Source organism: Temnothorax longispinosus, chromosome 7 (assembly GCF_030848805.1).
Source record: "Temnothorax longispinosus isolate EJ_2023e chromosome 7, Tlon_JGU_v1, whole genome shotgun sequence".
Lineage (NCBI taxonomy): Eukaryota > Metazoa > Arthropoda > Insecta > Hymenoptera > Formicidae > Temnothorax > Temnothorax longispinosus.
The window spans coordinates 9,713,444-9,733,991 of NC_092364.1; positions in this window are offsets into that span (position 1 = coordinate 9,713,444).

A 20,548-nucleotide genomic window follows, 5' to 3' on the forward strand; every position below is an offset into this window, starting at 1 on the left:
GGCGGAAGAAATAAAACAGAAAGAGGAAGAAAAACGAAAATTTAAAGATGACAGTGGAGACGAACCTGAAAAAGAAAAAGAAAGAAAACCGAAAAAGAAAAAAGGAAATGCATGAAAACATGTTATACTAAAATTTTTCTAACAAAATATTTAAATAAATTGTTAAATTTTTTTTTATAAACATTTTTGGAGAATAAAACATGACTTTAATAAATTATTTAAAATAGTGTAAATGTTTATTGGAAGAAGCATATTTATAATTATTTAAGATTTAATAACGATATTGCTATCGTAGAGGAAAGACGGAGGGAAAGATAGAGGGATATAGAAGAATTTGTTTACAGAGTAAGTGAATATTAATTATAATTAAACGAAATTACAGAATAGTCTTTAACTCTATCGATTAAAAAAAAAACAGGCCGATATCTCAATATTTGCGGAAGTTAGAGCAACCACGGACATTTTTAAAAAAATTCAAAATTTTTTTAAAAAAGAACCCTTTTACCGATCATCGCCAAATTCAATACCAATCTTCCTTGAATGATACTCTATTTATTAAAAAAAAATATTATGTAAATATCTATATATATAAAATAGAATGTCTGTATGTATAAATGTATGTATGTCTGTTCTTTATACACTCTTAAACTATTCAATCAAATTTTTACCAAAAGTATATAAAATAATCCGATTCGCCTCAATCTACCCTAAGTTATTTGATGGATAGCCAATCCTCAAAACCGATCATCAAAAAATTTAAATTCGACGTTTTTGAACATAAGCAACACATTGGCATCGAAAACTCAAAAAACAATTTTTACTTCGGTTTTTCCTACCCCTATTTTCATATATAATTCTTTTAAATTTAGTCGATTAGACAGCTTTATATACGATCAAAATTTTGGACCTTTGATCGCGTATAAAGCTGGGTCTAATCAACCAATGGCATCGAAAACTCAAAAAACAATTTTTACTTCGGTCTTTTCTACCCCTATTTCATATATAATTCTTTTAAATTCGGTTGATTAGACTTAGCTTTATATACGATCAAAATTATGGACCTTTGATCGCATATAAAGCTGGGTCTAATCAACCAAATCTTAAAAAATTATATATGAAATAGGGGTAGAAAAGGCTAAAAAATATAATAAAATTAGAAATAGATCGATATTTCTAATTTTACGGAAGTTAGAGTTCTAATTTTACGGAAGTTAGAGCAACCACAGACATTTCTAAAAAAATTTAAAATTTTTTTAAAAAAGAATCCCTTTACCGATCGTCGCCAAATTCAATACCAACCTTCCTTGAACGAGACTCTATCAATTAAAAAAAAAAACAGCCCGATATCTCAATATTTGCGGAAGTTAGAGCAACCACGGACATTTCTAAAAAAATTTAAAATTTTTTTAAAAAAGAACCCCTTTACCGATCATCGCCAAATTCAATACCAACCTTCCTTGAACGATACTCTATCGATTAAAAAAAAAAACAGCCCGATATCTCAATATTTGCGGAAGTTAGAGCAACCACGGACATTTCTAAAAAAATTTAAAATTTTTTTAAAAAAGAACCTCTTTACCGATCATCGTCAAATTCAATACCAACCTTTCTTAAATGATACTCTATCGATTAAAAAAAAAAACAACCCGATATCTCAATATTTGCGAAAGTTAGAGCAACTACGGACATTTCTAAAAAAATTTAAAATTTTTTTAAAAAAGAACCCCTTTACCGATCATCGTCAAATTCAATACCAACCTTCCTTGAATGATACTCCATCGATTAAAAAAAAAACAGCCCGATATCTTAATATTTGCGGAAGTTAGAGCAACCACAACATCAAATGTGCACATACACACACACACACATACATACACACATACGGACATTTTTTTTTAGGCGATATTTCGACGTTTTACAACAATCTGAACATATTGGCAGAAAAAACTCAAAAACCAATCTCTTCGTTGGTTTCTTCTACCCCTATTTCATATATATTTTTTTTAAATTTGGTTGACTAAATCCAACTTTATACACAATCAAAGGTTCATATACGAAAATCACGAAAACAAAGCTTCCTCTATGAGGAAGCAAAAAGGAAATTGTTACGAGCTTAAGGTGACAGCGAACCGGCCGAGTCTGCGACAGCGACAAAGACGCCAGGAGTCAAAGGCCGACAAGTCAGCCAGACCCGCGACAACGCCAACGACCGCCGCGAATCCGATGCCTACGCCGATCGACCCAAACCCGCGATGCTAATAAAATCGTTATACTTAATAAACTCCCGAGGATCCGATAGTTGATAGACTTTTAAAATAAAAGAATAGAAAAGGGAACGATAACCCGAAAAGGAGAAAAGAATTACGGGACTTACTACTTGATGACTTGTTGCGTTCAATCTAGCTGGATCCTTTTGGGTCCTGTGAATAGGCTCTCGTCGATACTCAATGAGTTTAGGTTCGCGCACAGATTTTAACTTAAAACTCAAGATCGAATTTGAATGTGATACTGTTCTAAGAGATGAACCGAGGTGAAGAGGTGAACTGTCTGAAGAGAAGCTGAACTAAAAGAGGGACCCCCGTGATGTCGCGATTTATATAGGAAAGTTCAAAGGATGGAAGGGGTGGATTTCGTGTGGGATGTGTCTGGTTTTCGTTTCAAGGATTTTTTATTGGCGGGATGTTTCTCACCCAAGAGGTGGATTTTTTAGTTTTCGCCTATTCTGGGGAGCTAGATACGGTTATCGATTTTTACGCCTGTTTATTGGTGAGTCGTCTCGTAAGGCCCCCACTGTCTTATTAGGAGTGCAACTCATCGACTCTTCCAGTGACTCATTTTGTTTTTCGATTATTGTCGATTTCTGTTTTATTAGGCTCTGGGTCTCTTATTTATCTCGCGACCCTGTTTTTGTGTTAACAGACGATGCATACCTCTCAATCTTAATAGTAGGTTCAATGGAAACAGAAACTTCCGCCACGTGTATTTACGGGCACGTCTTAGACCTTGTTTCTGTTTGTCGGAAACATCGTACGAGCCATTTTAGAAAGCTCGCTCGATGCAATAAAGATCTTCATCAAACTCTGTCTAGGATTAAGGCCCCTTTGACGCGTCGTGTCGCCGGGTTTATAGTTATGGACCAGGCAAAGTTGATAAAAATCCGATCACGTATGTCCCGTCTATCAGTAATTCATCTGGAAGGTCGCTTTTAGTCGCCTAAGCAAATAGGTAGTTTGGTTTAAAAAAAAAGAAATGTGAAGAGATCAAAGCTCACTCGCCGATCGATAACTGTCCGTGCTCAGTTTACTTATCCTAATCTTAAGGGCTATCTTAGGCGCATAGCGTGAAAAAGGGAAATCGGGGAGTTCGCAGGACGTAACAATATACTATTATTCATTATATTGTCTTTGTTAATAACTTTGTAATAAGTAACGATCCTCAACTTTTATCAACAGTTTTGGATTTAGAGGACAAGAATACATAAAATTTTCCTCCTCCCAATTGATTTCTCGTATAGGCCCAAATTGTGGAATTTTACCAATAAATAAATATAAAGCTTTTTATATAACATAGTATGTGTATAAATAACTTGAAAATGATAATTTTTGGGAAAAATATTTTAAATAAAAATTATTTAATTTTGACAAGAAAGTAAAATAAATATTTGAAACTTCTTATTCATTATCCAAAGGATCCCATACGATTTATATAAAAAAAAAACCGTTTTTAGTCAATTTTTTGAATTTTGAATATGTTGTAGTACTTGTGTCCCTGATGAAAAATTTCAAATTTCATCGACTTACTATGATTAGCTTTTGAGTTACAGCCATTTGAAAGTCGCGTTCACAAGACTTTGTCAGTATTTCACGATTATTTTGCGTTCACGTAGATGAGAGTCTCGATACTCGTGAGACCGTTAGCGTGTCGTGCGTGACTCGTTCTCGGTTACTTCCGCGTTAGTTGTAAGCGAATGTTCTTGCGTTTCGTCGTGAATGAGATAGTTCACGGTTATGTCGCGTTTAATTGTAAGTAAATTGCGTTAGTTGTAAGGGAATGCTCGTGCGTTTCGTCGTAAGCAAATGTCTCGGTGATTTCGCGTTTAATTGTCAGGGTGGGATTCGTTGCGATTCAAGTCGGGAATCATCGATGTATGGAATAGAACGGGATTGCTGTGTAACTCGGCGGGAATGTGTATTGCGCTCGTGGGGTGACACGTTGCGCATATTCAGATTCGTCTAGTTCGCCGTTGAATCTTTCTATCTCATTCCACATGCTTTCCACGTTGCCTAAATATATTTATATTTTTATTATCAATCTGGTGTGCTAATTGCGCTGCGCTCCCTCTCCCCTTCCAACCACGATTAACCGATAGACTCACGCCTGAGATAATTTCGTTTAGAGTATCGTGGTGCGAAAAATCGCACCTGGCGCCCATATTCGGAGAAATTATTTGGTCGAGCTACCATCTGAGTTTCTACGTAGAGTCCTATCGCGCGTTTAAAGAGATTTGGAAGTAAGTAGGAAAAAGAAGTGGTGGCGCGCTCCTTCACGGCCGCGCGGCCGGCGAGACCGTGAGGACATAGTCGTTGTCGTCACAAATAATTTTTAACCATATAAATATACTTTTACATAATCAGACATGATAATATACAAGCATCCCAGATAACATGCATGTTGCATAAGACGTCGTAAAAATATCTTTAAGATAACTAAGATATCTTAAGATATCTTTCCGACGTCTTATGCAACATGCAAGTTATCTGGGATATAAGACCATATATGTCTATGTACGGTTATACTTAAAGAGGTTTCATGGAATATATAAAATCATATATTTTTATATATGTATAACCATATAATATTGTTTAAGATTATAATTTTCCATTTCTTATATGATCATATATAATTATGTATCTACTAATATAAACAAATAAGAGGTATTTTTTCCGGGTATATAAATATAATCATATATGCGCATATATGGCCATATAATATTGTTTAAGATTATATTTTTCATTTCTTATATGATCATATATATATATAATCATATAACTACTAATATAAACTAATATCAACTTATATCAACAAATAAGAGGTTTTTTTCCCGGACACATAACATGCTAGGAAAATTTTGCTGAAAAATTCGTTATCGCTGATTTTCGAAAAATTTTCTGAAATTATTCCACATTTTAGAACACTTCTCAGCAAAATTTCAGCATAACTTTAACATAATTTCAGCATAATTTTAATAAAATTTAATTAAATTTGTAAACAAAATTGTATGTTTTTTACGAATATTTTCATCGAAATTTATTTAAATTCGAAGAAAATATTCGTAAAAAACATGCAATTTTGTTTCCAAATTCAATTAAATTTTATAGAAATTATACAAGAATTTCATATGTTATTACTCATACAGTACAAAATATTCTTAACCCTCAGGGTACGATTTATAAAAAGTTACGTTCCGTACGGACATGGGTTAGCCTAACCCGGCGACTTTGATTGACTGTATATCGGGCTGTAATTTATCAATTGAAACAAATTTTTTTTTCTTTGGATCGGAAATTTTCTCAAAAATACAATGGCGTTGGTAGATTTATTACCTTATTTGTTTAAACAAAGATACATTTGAAAATGTAAACTATTCTCAAAAAATTTTCATAAAAATTTATTTTTTCTTTTAAATTGCATAACTTTATGAAAAAAAAAGATATCGACATTTTTTAAGTCGCGTTTGAAAGCTAAAAAGTTGTTCTTTGAAATGGCTGAATTCGTTTTTTGATCCATTCCAAAAAGTATATTTTTTTTGAACTATGAAAATACCCGTTTTTTTTGCGATAGCGATATAACGTTACTTGCTTGATTTATCGTAATAACGCAAAAAAAAATATCTTAAAGTAAAAATAGTTCTTTTGGATGTTGTTGATTAGTATAATATAAATAAATAACAAAAATTGCATGCACGGATACGTTATGCTGGTATGCTACAGAGCATCATTTTGAGGTTAGAATGCACAAAAGTATATTAAAAATAGTAAATTATACATACCAGAATACTCTACTGCAGCAAATACTCGAAAAACACAAATTTTTTTTTGTTTGAAAAACACGGATTTTGTAACGTTCCGTACGAACTGGGTGTAGACTACCCGAGTTCAATTTTCAAACTCGTATACTTTGAGCACCAAGCGTAGACTGACGCTGCCCCTTGGCGCTTACATAATAGCTACCTCAAAGATTCCCCCCCCCCCCCGGTACGGACTCCCACCATTCACTTCCTTTAAAATGGCGCTACTTTCAAAATTCGCTCGGGTTATGCTAACCCAGATCGTACCCTGCGGGTTAAAATATTTTTAAAATATTTTTAGAAAAATTAAAATAATTTACAAAAATATTTTTAGAATGTTCGTATGTCCGCCAAATTATGTCAGAAAAATATTTTTAAAAAATTGAAAATAAATATATTCAATAATATTTGTAAAAACTTTTAGAAATATTGCTTTGAAAAATAAAATACGTGTAACCCAACCAGCAATAATTGTTCCAAGTTTCAAAGATTTTTCTAATATTTAAAAAATATACATCTTTACATCTTACTTTGGAAAATATTATTTTGTATATCTATATTCTATATTATCGCAGCAGTGTTGAGTGAGCCTTGCGTTGTATCGCTGGCAAAAATATGTCTCGCGGATGTGATAATTTTGATTCGCCGGAGGCCTGCTTATATTAGCCCCCAACTGAAATTTACTTACGAGTTAGTCTTACCATCATGCGCCGCCTGGCGGCGTTATTGCGAACTGGCACGGAAAGATGCGCTTTTATGTAGCTTTCTTAATTAAAAATATATTTTATAATCCAATCGTGAATGAAACAGAGCTAATTAAAAGCCGTTCGCTGTTCTTGGTGCGAAAGATTTATTTAATCAATAATTATAGGGTAGACCGGGGCACGTTGTCACACATTTTGTTCAATATTTTTTGTATTTTTTACATTCAATATTTAAGAGTACTTTGATATGCCAAAATTTCGAGTGAACCCTCAGCTTCAATTGGACAGTATCGAATTTTGTGTGATTGTTACTCCACAGTTGTTACATAACAATAAATAACGACAGGTCGCTTGTGACAACGTGCCCCGTGACCGGGACACGTTGTCACATCAAATGTAATTGCATGCAAAATGTAATCCAAACTGTATACAACGTAAATATCAATATATTATAGTGCGCTGCAATGTAAAAAAGTAAAATCCTTCACAGAAACATTTATTTTATTTCAAAAAAGTACAAAAAGCACGAAGTTTTCGTCTTAATCTAAATAGGCAAGAATTCCACTCGAATGCGCAACTTATTGATAAACATTTTTTCTTTTATAATTATGTCGGTGATTAAACAAAATATTTTTACTCGTCATCCGAAGATTCGCAATAGTTGGTTTTCTTAGTTACATTTCTTTTTGGACGATTTTTTGGTTCAATTTCGGCCGATTGTTTTTCGCGCAGAATTTTCGGTTTTTTTGTCGATTGACGTTTCTTTTTCTCTACAATTAAAGCTTTTCGTTTCTTGGATTCTTCTTTTTCTTTGCGTAGCTGAGATTTGACGGGTGAATCCGTTAGAATCGCCAATTTTCTCTTTTTTCGACCCCTCGTACTTTCTTTTCTTGGCTCTGCTTTTTGATAAGGTCGGAGAGTTTCCGAAAGAGGAGCCTCATTTTCATTTATTGGATCATGAGCGGCAGAAGTGGATGGTTGAGGATCTATTTCATTGTTCATTTGATGCTCAGGTTCAGGTTCGTTTACGGGCTCAGTTTCACTTACAATTTCTAGATTATTGTCCGCGTCAATTTGGGGTTCAGTTGGAGGCGCAGAAGGAGCAGGTCGATCAGTAACATAAGACGGCATAAAATCTGCATCAGTAAATATCTCGGGATCCAGAGGATAAATGCCCGTTGCTCGGAATCCGGCTGTGATATTTTCTGGTGTCGTTGCTCGAGGAAGAGCAGTTGCGAGAATACTCGGAATGTCATAAATAGTGATGGGACGTTTGTTAGTCGAAATCCATGAGTCGCAAGCAGTGTTAACGTATTTTTTCAAAGGCCCATATACGCTACGATCGAGAGGTTGTAGCTTATGGCTACAGTGAGGAGGGAAAGATAAGAGTGTCACACCATGTTCTTTGAAGTAATCGAGAACATCCGGCGACATATGCGACTCATGGTTGTCCAATAACAAAAGGCAGGGATGTTCCTTAGAACAACGAACATGAGCAACAAAATGTTCGGCATATTTGATGAAATTTTCCTCAACCATCCACCCGGAGGGGTTCGCGTCACCCGAGCAACCTACAGGACCATCGCGAATGAAGTGGGATTGGAACTTTTTGCGCGGGAAAATGATGAACGGTGGAATGCTATTTCCAGCAGCATTTACAGCAACTGCGACAGTTACAAGTGTGCCTCTCTCGCCGGAGGTCATTTTACCTATCTGCCGATAACCTCGACGACCTACGACTTTCTCCGGTTTTTGAACGGTTGTTATTCCCGTTTCATCAACGTTCCAAATGTCAACCGCACCAACGTTAATGCGTTTTAAAACAGTTGTTAAATTTTCAAAAAAAAACGCTACATTTGTCCGATTAAAACTAGTCGCTCTAGACAAACTCGTAGCCTGAGGCACTCTGATTGAAAGCGTTGGGTGCCTCTTCAAAAATCTCGTTAACCAATCAGCCCCTGCCATTTCACACTCTGTCCAGGATGGAGGAAAATTGCATTTGCAGGCTTTAGCGTAAATGTAAGCGAATCTTCTTACTTCCCTCGGAGAAAGACCGAAGTATATATCAGATGCTTTGAGCAGGTATTCCACCAATTTGGTTTCATGTTCTTCTTTGAAAACCTATTTGTAAGAAAGTACATACGTAAAATTTGTTTCTTTACCATAGGGGTGATTGAAAAAATATAATAATTTTCGGCTTGGCATAACCAAAACTTTCTGGAGTTTTTGAGACGCTTTTTAGAACAAATGCCCTTGATGATTTCTCTTGACCTGAATCTCGAGGCGGAGATGGGGTTTCTGCTGTATTTTCTAGTGATGCTATTCGTTGCTGCGGTGCATCAAACTTGTCACAATATCGATAAAGTGTTCGATAGTTGATTTCATATTCCTTGGCAACAGTTCGAACTGAACCTTTTTTCTCCTTCACATCGTTAACAGCAAGACAAATTACTTCGAGATTGACTACTCTCGCAGTTTTCCGTTTGTAGGAGCGCACCATATCTCAATTGCACCTATGACATTAAAATTTTTAAATTAACGTATTATTTTTGTAGTGACAACGTGCCCCATCAAATTCGTGACAACGTGCCCCGAGGGCACTTTTTTACTTCAAACAGCCTCATGTCCGACACGTTTGAGATATTCGTAAGGTTAAGTACCGCACGCGGTAGGTAAAAGTACATACTTTAAGATAATATAAAGGTCTATTCTGAAAAAACATAAGCTTCATGTCCAGTACGTTGAATATTAGACAATAAAATTTTACTTACGGTCGCAAAAAACTTTCAAGTTGATTTTACCTCAACACGGCTGGCGCAATCTCAAGACTGTAAACACACCAAAGATGGGCATACACTAACACGTTTTGGGAATGACGGGTGCTGTGCCCTCCGGTTATTAGTTTTTTAAATAAAGCCAAAGTGACAACGTGCCCCGCGTGACAACGTGCCCCGGTCTACCCTAATGTTTGAACGTTTCGGTCTTTGTTCAGACCATTTTCAGCATCTAACAAAAATCACAAGTATAAACATACATAACTTTATACCTACAGCAAAACACTTACATGATAAAATGTATGGCAAATTAAATGATCAACGGTAAATAATCATCCTACGAATGACGAGGAATATATATAAGCCTCCTCTGGATTCTCGCCACAAAGGATGGAGATGTTGTCGAATCCTAAATATATTTTATGACTTATGTCAAATGTGTGGGAGTGATAATCTAAAATGTGGAGAAAACTTACCCTCCCGTGCTCAGCACCATTCTACAAACTTTTAATTTGTTTCATCCTAGACTTCAATTTACTTTGGAAGAAGGAGTTGATAACAGACTGAATTTTCTAGACGTCACTTTAATTTTACATAATAACCATATTATCACCTTTTCTGTCAAAAAAGAGGCACGGTTATCTCACTTATAGACAGAGCGTTCCGCTTTTCTCATCCAAGCTTCCGCCAGAAAAATATTGAATTCGTGATTAATTGCTTAATTAACAATGGCTATCCGCTTCAATTTGTTTTTAATATTTTACATGAACGTCTCAAAACTTTGACTACTTTACACAATCAAACAACTACGAATATTACAACGACTGAATTTATAGAACACCAACCATATTTTACCATACCTTTTATCCCATATATCTCGGAACAATTTAATAATGTTGTCCGCGACTTAAAAACTAGAATATCTTACACTGGTATGAATAAACTCAGACAATTCATGCGTGTACACAAAGATGCAATTCCTACAGGATAACATAATAATGTCGTTTACAAAATTCCGTGTAAAGATTTTGACGCTTCATACGTAGGACAGACAAAAAAATTATTAAAATCGCAAATAGCGGAACATCTTAAACAGATAAATAAAAATACGAAACAGATGTCTGTAGTGACTGAACATAGACTCAGTGGTCATGAATTCGATTGGAATATGGTCGAGGTTTTGGATGAGGAACATTTTTATAGAAAGAGACTATTATCTGAGATAATTTTTATTATAAGACAAAAGAATGGTCTTAATTTACAAACAGATACTGAAAGTCTTCATCACGCGTACTTCCCAATTATAAACAAGCTTCCTAAAATTTAACAACAACGATCTATGTTTATAAATTTAATTCTCTTTGATATGTGTCGAATATAACAGTCAGTATTCTTTCGTTGCTCGAGACAGACGGTTCTTCTTACGAATGGGGAGGGTAAGTTTTCTCCACATTTTAGATTATCACTCCCACACATTTGACATAAGTCATAAAATATATTTAGGATTCGACAACATCTCCATCCTTTGTGGCGAGAGTTCAGAGAAGGCTTATATATATTCCTCGTCATTCGTGGATGATTATTTACCGTTGATCATTTAATTTGCCATACATTTTATCATGTAAGTGTTTTGCTGTAGGTATAAATAAGGAGATATTGATTCTGAGGTTAGAACAAATTCAGGTAAGCCTTAAGAAACACTGAATGTTGAAGAAGAAGAAGAGGAACAACACTGTAAAGAGGGAAAATCATCGGATTTATCTGAGGCTGCTTTGGTCGGACAAGATGTTTGCATTTTTTGTGATAAAAAACAGAAGAAACACAAACGTCACATCCTCCCTCTTTCAACTTTTGATAAAACAACCTTGCAATTTACTGTAGAGGAACAAGCAAAAGCATTAAATGACCAAGCATTATTGCAGAAAATGTCTCAAAAGACCACAGCCATGTACCATAAAATATGTCAGCGAGATTATTATCACAAGTTTGAATCACTTTTTGTGGAGAAGAACACACTTTAGCATGAAGTATGGGACTGTTATAAACGAGCTCATGCTGAATTGTGCTCGTATATTCAAAAACATGTCATTGACGAAAATAAATGTGTTTATTTATCACTCTTGTGCAGTATGTATGTACAATGCCTCACTACAACAAGCCCTTGGAAATAATATCTGTGAAATTACAAATCAACACTTAGAGAAGAAAATCGTCCAAAAATTTGGCAATAAAATTCAAGTCATATCAACGCCGAGGAAAAAAATTATCGCTCCAAGTAAAAATGTTTTTGATGATATAAATCTTTCAATTCTAGACGACAATAAAGTTCTAGAGCGGTCAGAACTTATTCTGAGAGAACGAAATTAAAAAATGGAAAAAAAACTATCTGGCTGAAGAATTGAACGTACAAGATTTCATAAAAGGGGAGTGTTCAATACCTCCAGAAGTGACCAAATTTTTTCAAATGCTGTTCGCTAGTCCTAATCATCGACGCCAAAACAATCAGACATTGAAGAGAAAAGTTTTGACATCATCCTATGATCTCATTCATAACGTGATATCCAACGGTAATATCAAAATATTCAAACATTTAACGCTAGAGTTGGCAATAAAAAGCCTAAAAAGCAGCAAGAATGTTGTTAATATTTTGAACAGGTACGGCTATATTTGTAGTTACAACATATTAGAAGAAATGGAGACAGAAATGACTCGCATCAACTAATCGGTCCGACCTTTGTCCGGAAAATGTTGTCAGATCTCCAGACTTGGGCACAGGAGTGGCATTTGACAATTTTGATCGGTTTATTGATACATGCACCGGTAAAAATACTCTGCATGACACAGTCGCGATTCTGTATCAAAATGAAAGTTCCAACACCGGTACTGACTGTTCAAATTTGGATAATTGCGACGATATATCTGCAGCTGAACTGGGTCTGAGTCAACTGTGTCATCTCCACCATCAACTGAACCTGAAGCTTCATCAAGACAATGCAACAGATCAAAAAGACAAAGAATTTTTTTATGCAATAATTCCAGAACTGGAATTTTATGCTAAAAAGCCAAGAATAATTGAGACTCTTATCGCTGTTGATGATCCGAGGCGTAAATCCGTACCTTTTTTTTTCCCCCCCGAAGGGGGAGAAAAATGCCTCGCGTACTGCCCTGACCCGGTTTCAAGGACTGTGTGGGGCTTGAACCCACTAAAAAACTCCCCCTGGACATGCAGCACAATGGACTATAGTTACGTAGCGCGGGAGACCTGAGGTATTACATCACGAACACGTAACAGTCTTCTCGCAGAGGCGACAGAAAACACGTAATCTACAGACAAAAGACACACGAGGAGGTCAAACCAGGGGTGCTTCATTCCCGCGAGAGAGGCGCCTTTAGTTGAGTTCCCGAACGCATAGTGGTGCCCGCGCACGGCCACATGCGCCGGTCGTTCAACCTCCGCCTCAGAGAACCCCCATGATGATGACCGTGATGCCGCTTACGGGGGAAGTACGTGGGAGGCCGTATAGCCCCCCCCCCACACGCCCCCAAGACGCACAGCCATACCATACAGGGTCTCTTCATTGGCAGAACGAGTCACCTTGTTCGAGGAAGTCCGCGCCCTCAAGCAACACGTACACGAACCGTCACGGAACATGCACGAATGAGACAAACAGGAATTCCCTCTCCGGAGGGGGGATTCCACTCGGACAAAGAATACGAGTGCGAGTTCACGCACCCGTATCTATTAGGAAGGGACCAACCCACAACCAACGCTAAAGGCAGGTCCGACTCGCTCGGGTTTGCGTTAAAAAGGACGCGCTTCCCCCCCAGGCCCCCCCCCCTGTCGCACGAGTGCAAGGGGGGGCCGAGGGGAGGAACACGAATAATTAAGGAGAAGAGTCCCCAAACGCAAGAAAGCGAGAAGCCCCGGGGGACGGCCAACCGCGGACCGCCGCCACGAGGGCTACCGGTATCCGCCGCGTAAGCGGCGGAACCGGAGCCCGAAAAGCAGCGAGCGACAAACCACGGCCGACCGACCCTGAGAGAGAACCCCGCAGCCCAGCGAAGGAGCCCCCCTCTATCGGAAAGTGCGCCAGTCCACGGGGGCACCCGATGAGGTCACAGGAGGGCGACGGGCGCCGACCGCCCCCGGCCGACCACCCCCCCAGGGATCCGGGAGCATCGCGCCAGGCGATGCGCCGGACCCCAGGGGGGGAACAGCCCGAAGCCGGCCGGCGCCCGACACCCACCAAGGCCACCCCAGGAGCACCCCGCAGCAGCGAAAATGGAATAAATCACCCGAGGTGAATTGGACTCCCGAAAGATACTCCAACAAATATCCCAAGAGAAAGCGTCCTCTCATCTCTCCCCCCACATCGCGCAACGCAGTTCCGTGCAAGTCCCTGCTCCACAATCTGAGACCGATTCGACGCGGCGGCGGGAATCTCCTCCGCTGATCCCACGAGCGCGCTCAACCTCGGTCCCAGTAGGGAACGCACATACTAAAAAGTACCTAAGGGTGGGGGAGAGAAGGAGGATCAAGCAAAATAATAAAATAAACTAAGCGCACGCAGTATACAAATCGCAAATATCATGCACGCAAACAGACGCAAGTCACGCAATCTAAGGGAGTGGGGCATTCGCAGCGTTCCCCCCCAAGTTCTCTTGCTGTCGTCTTCTCTCATCTTCCTCTTTCTTACGGAGGACACGTTCCGCAAACCTCGCAAAAGCACCCCAAGCCTCCCGAGACGCACACATCGCCCCAACAAGTGTGGGTAAAGAGAGGTTCTGACCCACCACGGCCGTGAGTTCGCCTCGTTCGAGGCTCCAATGACTGCACGCCTCAAGGGTGTGTTCAGCGGTGTCCACATCCAGCTCGCAGTAGCGGCAAACCGGAGATTCCTCCCTCTGGATTCTATATAAATATGAACCGAAGCACCCATGGCCGGTCAGAAATTGGGTGATTCGAAAGGACAGGAACCCGGTGCGCCGGTCCAGCCAGGCCTCAAAACAGGGAGAGATGGCCTCCCTTGTGCGCCTTCCGGGCAGAAGCTCGTTGTTGATGTAGGTAGCCCATTGATCCTTTAGGATCAACCACTCCTCTTCACGAAACTCCGAGGGGGCGTCAGGGTAATATTCTCCGGAATCCTTTAATGCCTTCAGCCGTAAGTATACCCGGCGAAGACATGCCGCATATAGATGAATCGGTGGGACTCTGGCCAGCAGCGTAGCTGCTGCGTAAGACACTGTGCGATACGCCATTACCGTTCGAAGCGCGATGAGGCGTACCGCACGTTGAAGCACCCTCTGCTGGTTCCCCGAGGCCATCAGCTTGTCACTCCAGATCGGAGCCGCGTACAAAATGATTGAAGTGATGACCGAGAAGTGTAGCCGTCTTTTGGCCTCTATGGGACCACGTAGATTGGGCAACACTCCATAGAGTGCACGACTCACTCTAGTTACCTTTTCGGCAATGTATTTAAAATGTATGCAAAAATTAAGTCGCCTATCAATGTACACCCCGAGATACTTCATGTTATTCTTGATCTTTATTCTATGGCCTTCCACCTCGACGAAAGCACCGCGCGGGCAGCTACCGAAGAAGACGACCTCCGACTTGGGCCAGGAGACTTTAAGGCCCAGTAGGCGGATGTTAATGAGGATCCGTTCTAGGCAGTCCTGGATCAGCTCGCACACCTCATCGTAGCTATTGCCAACGACGACCAACAGGGTATCGTGAGCGTAACAAATATTGTAATATGACAGAATTTGTATAACCTGGTCCTCAGAACGGCGTCAAAAGCGAGGTTCCATAAGAGGGGGCCCAGCACCGAACCCTGCGGAACCCCCCGGTAAACGTTCCTGTAACGGCGTGAGCCGTCCGCGGCAAAGTAACGTATTCTTCTACCCGTGAGGTAGGACTCAATAATGCGTTGTAAGTATTTCGGGAAGCCCTCTACACGGAGGGCCCTTCTAATAGCGGCGAGTATGATCAAATTGAACGCATTTTGTATGTCCAAAGAGAACGCCATAGCTACTTTACCCTGCGCTCGGGCCTCTGAAATTATGATCTTTAGGAGATGTAGTGCGTCCGTGGTAAAACGCATTCTCCGGAATCCAAATTGATTCTCGGACAGGTTGGCAGCGGGAGTGCGGTCCATGTAATCAATGAGGCGACCCACAATAACTCGTTCGAAGGTCTTACCTGTCTCATTTAATAAACAGATAGGTCTAGCTTTCGGGATCTCTCCAGGAGCGTCCTCTCCTTTCGGGATGAGGACGAGATCCGCTAGTTTCCAACTGCGTGGAAAGACTCCGTATTTGAACAAAATGTTGAAGCATTGCGCAAGTCTTGCGTGCATTGACACAGGTAGCTTCTTAAGTACCGTTGCTCTGTAGCCGTCCGGGCCTGGTGCCGTGCCAGTGTTGACTTTGGCGGCAATGGCCTCTTTAACCTCCTCGCTTGTGACAGGAACTTTATCCGCTTTGCAATCTCCCAGATCAACGGGGACGAATGGGTTGCCCAGAGGGAAAAGATTGTCCAAAACCTCCCGCAGAACATCGGGAGCCAGAGTGGCAATGAGGCCCGAGGCAGACTTTCTTAATTTGCCCAGCACGATCCTGTAGGGGAGGCCCCAAGGGTCGTCGTCGAGAGTTTTGACGAGCTCCCGCCACGCCGCGCTCTTAGCCCTACGTATCGCGTGTTTGAGCGCCTGATGGGCAAGGAAATACGAATTTCTCTTAATATCAAGTATGTCCGGCGGATCCCGAGGCCTGCCACGAGTCCAGACGCGTCTCGTTTTGTTTGCCTCAGATCGAAGCGAGGCAATCTCGCTGCTCCACCAATATGCCGGGGGCGCATTTCCACGCGCACGGAGTCGAGGAACGGCGGCCACACACGCACTGGTGATGCAAGCATGAATCCAGCGATCGGGAACTGAATCGATCATGTGAGCCTCGTCACGAGGGGTGACGGCACAAGTCCACTCAATGGATTTCTTGTACAAATCCACGTCCATGTTTTTATAGTCCCACCGAGATGGACGTGCGGGTCTGTAAGGCCGAACGCCGGACTCAGACAAGAGAAAGGTGATATACCTGTGGTCAGAGAGAGATTCGAGGTCATCTCTGACCGACCAATTCCGCACGCAGTCAACCAAGTCCGGGGAGCTCCAGGTGAGGTCAATAATTGAAGCACCCCGTCGGCTCAAAAAGGTAGGCTCATTTCCTACGTTAAGCAGACGAAGGTCCATCTGTGCGGTCCACTCCTCAAGGATATCACCCTTAAAATTCGCGGTGTGAGAACCCCAGGAAACCGCATGCGCGTTGAAATCACCACAGACCAGAGTCCTGCTGCCAACCACGAGTGAGCACACATTGGAAAGCTCGTTAACAAAATTGGTGTACCCGGCGAAGTCTATATTTGGGGAAATATAGCATGACACAATGTGTACACTCCCATATCTGACCACGACAGAGGACTGTCCCCTCGCGACAAGAGCGGCTGGAAAATCCGCAATCCTAGGGTTGACATATATAGCGGCCAGTCCGTCGTGGCTACAGAACCATTGCTGAGAGCTGGGTGTACGGGCTGGCTCGGAAACCACGCACACGGCAGCCCCCAGCTCCTCGGCCTGGTGTAGAAGCAGATCTTGAGCCACTTTGCTCCGATTCAGATTCGTTTGCATAAAGGTCGTCATTGCGTGCGACGAGTCCCATTAGTACCGATTTCTGGTCTATTAACAATTTCCCTTACGAAGCATCTTGCGGAGGAACCGAGACGATGGTCGGCCGGTCTGCCCGCTTGCGCACATATTACACAGTGGGGATTCTCGGAACAATCCCCAATTTTGTGTTCGCGACTGCCACATCTGAAGCACGATCCAGAGCGGTCTTCAGAAAACTCACAGGTGTTCCTCGCGTGGCCATAGCGCCAGCATTTGAAGCATTGCAACGGTCTCGCTTCTAAAAGCTCCACGCGAGAGATTGTCCAACCGATTCTGATTTTACCCGACGAACCAGCCTTTATTGCGGCTGCAAGTGGGCATTTAACCCACGCAGAGTTTAGCCCGTTGCGCATAGGTCTGATGTTACCGACTCTGACGCTCTCCTCCGCACAGTCCCCCGCAACAGAGACCGCATTCGCAATATCCCCCACCGTGATGGAACCGTCAAAATTCCAGAGCCAAAGCTCTCCCATCGCGGTAGATCTGTTGACACGAACCGGCATACCGTCCAAAACCGTTTTAAACCTTTCCGAAAGATCATCAGCTTTCGTGGCACCATCTTGACCGGGGATCTCAATTATCAATCCGCCGTTGACACCGCGTCGAATCCTGGAGTCCGCAATTCCGAGTTTATCCAATTTAATGTTGTTACGCGCCTTTTTCATTATATCGGCCTAAGTCACATTGGAATCCGTGCTGGTGATGGTGATCGCCGCAGATCTAGAAGGTCTGCGGCGAGGAGGCCCACGGTAGGTTCTTTCGTTGACGGCGGTAGGTATCGAGGCGCGTTGAGGGGCACGCTCCGCATCCTCCTCCACATTAACGGGATTTCGTGATCCTCTCAGTACTTTTTTGTTACGCCACTGAGCGTTTTCCGAATGGGCCGCAATACTCGCTTTAATTTCGCGTTTGCGATCAGCGAGGCGGTTCATGTATTTTTTGATCTGCGTAAACTCCTCATGCGCCTCTTGGTGTGAGGCGTTTTGCGAATAAGGACCGTCGCGTATCCCACTTGACGTACCAGCTTTAAGATCAGACATATCACGACTGGTTCTTCGAGCCACATAGTGTTCACCACGTGAGTCGACCCCAGACTCACTGGTGTACACCCTCTCGTCACCGGCGAGCAGTATGTCTGAAACAGGCCGAGATTTTGGCCTAGGAAGAGGGGGGAACTCCGCCTCGGAAGTCTCCATATCCTCAGACTCCTCCCGGTACATCTGCGTTTTCCGAGTTGACCTAGTGGGTCTTCCGGTTCTCGGAGAGACAAACTTCTTCTGAGGGGGCGGATCATCTTCCCGCGGATCCCGTGACACAGGCGCTCTCCCTCTGCTCCGACCCCTGCCCTTCGGGGACGTTTTCCCGAGGGCAGAAATCGGCGATCTCGAGTCGGTAGCCGGGGGCAACGGTTCATTATTCCGAGACTCAAGCATGACAACTCTATCCCGAATAATCGCCAGCTCCTGCCGGAGCTGATCATTCTCCCTCTTTAGCGAAAGCTGCTCCTCCTTATGCGTCAGCTCATTATTTTTGAGGACTTTTAGTTTGGCAATCAACTCGTTGTTCAGAGTCGTCCTCGATTAAAGTTAACTTGTCGAAGAAAATGCTAAAGATTCCGGAGAGATTTAGCAGGCCCCGCTTGATTGAACCGCTTAGCGGACCATGTAAACTATTACTGTCGTTGCGTATTGCCTCTATCTTTTCAAGAGAGCTGGACGCCAAGTGGGAAAGCTCACTCATGCCCAGAATTCTCATTTCATCCATAGAAATTACTTCCATCCGAGTCCTACCGTCAAGTGAATCCTGCGACGGGGGAGGATCCCTCGGCTTCAATCGTGACCGCTTAGGTGGTTTCAATGGACAGAAACCAAAACCCGACGACGAAGCCAAAGGAGAGACCGATGCCGATTCCTTCCTCTTTTTCCTGGATCTCTCATCACCGGTGGTCGAACCACGTCCCTCCTCGTCCGAGGATATCACAATGGATTCCCCCTTTTGTGTGATTTTCTCATTACTGAACGTAGTCTCCTGATCATTATCCGCAACGGCGATGGACTCTCCATCTTGAGTGTGATCCACGAGGGTGGATTCTCCAACCTGAGAATGCTCTGTATCCAAGGTGCGCTCCATATCTTCTCCAACCAATGTGCGATCCATATTTTCAAGGTAGTCTTCTTCAAGGATATCCTTATCTGGACGCAGTATTATTTCTTTGTCTTTACTAAACCCATCGCATGATTTAGGGCTTGGCTTTTTAGGGCCAAGTCCATCGACACGGAGGTCGCTGGGCGCGCGGAAACCGCACTCCCCCCGCGCCGGCCTCTGGGTATCCGAAGTCCCTGAGACAGTAAGTTTATTCTCCGAAGTCGTACTATGCATGATTTGGTTTCTTTGTTTCAAGGGTATCCGTCCCCTTAGGACAAGTTAAGGTTCAAGTGCACCCTGCCCAAGGCGCACCCTAGGACCGCTCATCGGAAAATACACAGCGTCCAACTGCGTACTCTGCAGTCAGATGTACGGCTGCGATAGAGATATTCCCGCGCAAGAGTGAGCAGTACGCGGGAGATAGTTCAAATAATCGGATAAATTATCATAGTCCTTATTAAATAGATTTAAAGAAGACTCCAAGAAGTCTACCGTCCATAATGATGACTGAGTAGATTCAGTCATTTCACTTATACAATATGTCGGCACCTAAACGCAGACACGGCACGTTGTGTTTCTCTAACACAAAAGTTTTCTAATCTAATTTCATAAATTGATATTACAGCATATATATTAGGTTATTAATTCAAATTTAAACTAATCTTAAACTAATCTAATTTTATCTAATCCAATTGCCTGGCTCAGGTAAAGTTATATATTTTATTTTATTTTTATTTTTATTTTATTTTTTTTTATTTTATTTATTTTCTTTTGTTTTATTTTGTTTTGTTTTGTTCTTATTTAATTAAAATACCAGGCAATGTACAAAAGACGTTAACAATATAAAGAATAGTAAATTCATTGACTGACTAATTAATTAATTAATAAATAGATTGAGAATCACGTGATATTTATTAAGTAAAGATCTACTCGACACTTTTGTATATCGTATATCTCCGATAACAACGAATTATTCCAATAGTCAGTATACATGTGAGGTCGCCTTAAGGTGAAGAAAGTCTCTAGATGTGATAAGGTGAGTTTCGCATCATGTGATTCTCAAACGCAGTCAAAGAAAAACGCTCGCGCGCATTATATTCTAACCTATGACTGTCAGTAAACAGTAATAGATTA